The sequence below is a fragment of the Sciurus carolinensis genome, chromosome 16 (assembly GCF_902686445.1).
Source record: "Sciurus carolinensis chromosome 16, mSciCar1.2, whole genome shotgun sequence".
NCBI classification, from domain to species: Eukaryota; Metazoa; Chordata; class Mammalia; order Rodentia; family Sciuridae; genus Sciurus; species Sciurus carolinensis.
Genome location: NC_062228.1, coordinates 51930314 through 51934831, shown reverse-complemented (window position 1 = coordinate 51934831; position 4518 = coordinate 51930314).

The following is a 4518-nucleotide window of genomic DNA, read 5'->3' as shown; positions in this document are numbered from 1 at the left end:
TTTGGTTTGACCAGTGGGGGCATTTATTTCCCTAGCTCCTCCCTGAAGTGGGTTGCCTTGGGCTGGCTGGGGTCTTTCCCCAGGAGGCCACAAACCCTTCCAAGAGGTCCTGTCCTCACACTCTGGGTTCTGGTGATGGCTGCCCTTTGGCCCGGGATGGTAAGAGCTCCCTCCTTTCCAGCCCTGGGTGCCAGAGCGCCCTTTGTGGATTCCCTACCCACCGCCTCCACCCTGATAGAGTCTATGAAAACCCTCCGCAGTTACTCAGGTTCTGTTTGCCGTTGGTTTCCTGCTGAGAGCCCGAGTGTCCCAGCAGCCAGGAGTCTGAGAACTTCCTGAGTGTCCGACAGCTGTGCCAGAATCTCCCTAATCTACCCGACCATCCTGGGCAGAAGCAGAGCCCTGGACAGACCCAAGGCCGGGGCCGAGGTTCTGAATGGACGGGCGTCCCACCCAGTCCATGTCTGAACTGTTAATCCTAAAAGCAACCGGCGCCTGGGGACGTCGCCAGGTCCGGCTGGTGTTGAGAGAGCGCCCCCTGGTGGCTCAGAGGAGCACTGTCGGCTGAGAGCTCGCATCCCGCCCTGCTCCCCGGGGAGGTCCCGCCGCGCTAGCTCACGCGTGCACACCAACGGGTGGCTAAATCCTGCGGCAGGGACGCTGACGCATGGACGCTGCTTGGGTTTGCAGCACGTCTTTTGGGACAGTGACGTCAGAGCAGGGCCTTAAAGGACAAGAAGCACGTGCAGAAACCTAAGAGAACAGGGAACTGGGAGGGAGGGATTAGGGAGGAAGGTTTGGGGAAATAGTTCAGGATCCGTTCTGGAGAGAACTTTACCATGGGGACTTTGTCCTGTAACACAGTTTGGAGCTTATGAACCTGTGAACCGGCAAGTTTCAAAGAGAGAATTGGAACAACCATTTTTATTAATTCCAAAGGCTTTTAATGAACACCTACTGTGAATTAGTTCTTGGGAGTATCCGGGACCCTCAGAGTCTAGAGTCATTAAAAAGTCCCTAATAGAAGGAATGCTTGAAGTTAAAGATAATTGCTGGTGCAACGCTGGGGCAGGAATGAGCTCCTGAGAATGAGGTCAAGGTGGGTGGGGTTGTGGATGACTTTGGAGCTAGCTGGAAAGAGAGTTGAAAGTCTCAGTCTTCACATTATTATTAGCTTAACAATGCCATCTTTAAAAATGATTCGGTTCTAGCTGGGTGCAGTGCACTCCTGTAATCCCACTTACTGAGGAGGCTGAGGCAGGAGGATCACAAGTTTGAGGCCAGCCTGGGTAACTTAGGGAGATCCTGTCTCAAAATAAGAAAATAAAAAGGGCTGCTGTAGCTCAGTGGTAGAGCACCCCTGGGTTCAACCCTCAGTACCAAGAAAACAAAACAACAACTTAAAACAGTTATGTTGTACTTGCTGGGGATCTTTGGAAGGGATCCTACTACAGAATAATCCAATCCCAGGGGCTGGAGTTGTGGCTCAGTGGTGGTATGTGTGTTTGATACTTAGCACCACAAAAATAAAGAAATAAATAAAATTGAACAAAAGAGTCAATGACGACTAACAATATATATATTAAAAAAAGAAATAGTCAATCCTGGAAAAACATCACATGGATGTTTCCGTACATACTGGGACACACATCTTCTGTACCTTCTCAGATCCGCTTAGCTACCTCCTTCCAATCAGCAAGGAAAAGAGAAGAAACTTTCCCAAAGCCTACAGCCATGCGCGGCCGGTGGGGCAGGAGGACTCAGGCGGAAGGAGAGTGGGGTGAGGGAGCGGTGGGCAGTAGGGCGGTTGCTCATGGCAGCTCACTCCTGAAACTCTCCAGCACTTCCTTCTTATTTAGGGGCCCTGCGATTTATAGACACTAACTAGATTCATCTCTTACTTCCTTCCTCAGGTGACCTCTCTCTGTGATTTCCCAGGCTGTCCTATTTAAACAACCCCACCCTGAACCTACAGATCACACCCCTCAACACCAATCATGTCTTTCTTTCTTTTTTCTTTTTTCTTTCGGTACAGGGACTCGAATCCAGCCCATTTTATTTTTTATTTCAAGACACAGTCTCGCTAAATTGCTGAGGCTGGCCTTGAACTTGTGATCCTCCTGCCTCAACCTCCCAAGCCACTGAGATTACAGGAGTGCCTGACCTACATTTAGCTACAACTAACATATATTTAGCTTTGCCTTGTTTCTTGTCTTCTTCTTATGTTCCACTATCTGGAGACACCACATTTTGTTTGTCCATTCAGCAGTGATGGGCTTTTGGATAGTTCTGCGTTTTGTTTTGTTTTTTAATTTTGGGACCAGGGATTGAACCCAGGGGCACTTAACCACTGGGCCACACCTCCAGCCCTTTTTTGCATTTTATTTAGAGACAGGGTCTCACTGAGTTGCTTAGGGCCTCACTAAGTTGCAGAGACTGGCTTTGAACTCACAATCCTCCTGCCTCAGCCTCCTGAGCCGCTGGGATTATTGGCATGCACTACATTTCTTTTTAATCACATAAATAGTACTTGGACTCAATCCTGCTGTAGGAATTTCAACGATAGCAAGTCAGGTGGAACAAAAGTGAAGTTTCTCTCCTCCAGATCCCCTGGGGCCTTCTCTTCCGTTCATGAGGATTTCCCTCCTGTGGCCCTGGAACAGGGAGACCCTATATTTAATGGGTGAAAAATGCCAACAGTGGAGACAAGACTGGCACCAGGCGGTCACTGTGACCCAGGTGCTCCCTGCAGCTCTTTCCACATGAGCTCCTTTCACTACCACAACAAGAGACCCAGGCTCCAGGGAGCTTGGTGAGCCCCATGGGGACAGCTCCTCCCTCTCCAGCTCAGATGCCTCTGCTCCCTCTTCATATCATCCCTCCGAGTGGGCCTCTTGGCCTACTTGTGAAAGCAGCCTCTCCCCAGCCCTTCGTCCCTTTATTCCCCTGGGAACCCTTGTCGCTACCTGACGTGACGTCATAGATCTCTTTGCATCTGGAACTTTGGCTTTCTGTTCACACAGCAATGGAAGCCCCATAAACATGAGGGTCAATCCTGTTGGTTTGTCAACCTAAAATAATGGGGGAGAGAGAGAGAGAGAGAGAGAGAGAGAGAGAGAGAAAGAGAGAGAGAGGAGAGAGAGGTTCCCCAAAGAAAGAGTGTATTTCTCAGGGCCAGGTGCCATGGTCCATGCCTGTAATCCCAGCAACTAGGGAGGCTGAGGCAGGAGGATCGCAAGTTCAAGGCCAGCCTGGGCAACTCAGCTAGACTTTATCTCAAAATAAAAAATAAAAAGGGTTAGGGATGTAGCTCAATGCAAAGTGCTCATGGGTTCAGTCCCCAGTACAAAAAAAAAAAAAAAAAAAAAAAAGAATATGAAAGAGCGTCTGGAACTAGCAGGGAATTGCAATCCAAGTCTGTGAGCGGCAGGCACACCAGGAGAGGCAGGGCCTGCGCATGCTTTAAAAAATGGTAAGTCCTCGTGAGCTGCGGGGAAGCACACCACTGGTAGCAGCAGCTGCTGCAGAGGCTGGTGTTGGCCTTATGGTGGGGACGGCCACTGCTGGGCAAGTGTTCTGTATAAGGGGCTTCCCTGGAACAGGGGCTGTCGCTGAGGCGATGTCCTCACAGAAGGGACTTACCTGGACTTTTGTGGTTTCGGAGTCTGTCTAATATTCTCACAGGCGTATGTGTGTGACATATTGTGGTAAATCCTCTTTCAGGATGAGTGTGTGAGGGCTCCTTTTCCGTAGCCTCCTCGCTGTGACTCCATTTTGATATTGCTGACTTCCACTGTCAGAACTGCTATTATTCCATTCTACAGATGAGGGATCTGTGGCACAGGTAGCTGAACTCACTCAGCTGACTGGGTAGAAATGGGTTTCAAATCCAAGCAGTTGGGCTTCGGGATTTGACTGGGGAGCTACAGGCCTTCTGTAGCAGTTAGCTATGATTATGCTGTGGAACAAACCAGACCGGCACTCAGTCACAGTTGTTTAGCTCATGAATCTGTGGGTGGGCAATGTAGACTGGCCTCGGATGGATGATTCTCCCGGGCTCTACTGTGCTTGCTCCTGACTGGGGGTCAGCTGTCAGCCAATCTGGGTTGGTCTTGGCTGTGATCACTGGGACAACTTGGTTGTACTCCATCTTCCAATAAACTCTCCTGGGTTTGTTCTCATAGAGGTGCCAACCTAGAAGGCCTCTCAGTCAGGGCCCAGGCTTAAAATTGGCACACTGCCCCTTCTATCGCATTCTGTTGGTGAAATCAAGTCACATGGCTGAGCCCAGAATCATGAAACTACAAAATTCCGTGGTGACGGAGATGGATCCAGGAAGGAGGAAAGAATCAGGGCCAGCAAGACCGGGTGCCCTGGTGTCCGCCAGCTCACAGTTCTCGGGCTCTGCTCCCAGGTGTGAACATCAGAGGCCCTTGGGGCGAAGACACCAGAAGGCTCCTACTTGCAACTTCTTCGAAGGACACTCCCAGGTTCAGGATGGATGGGGCCTGCGTGGAA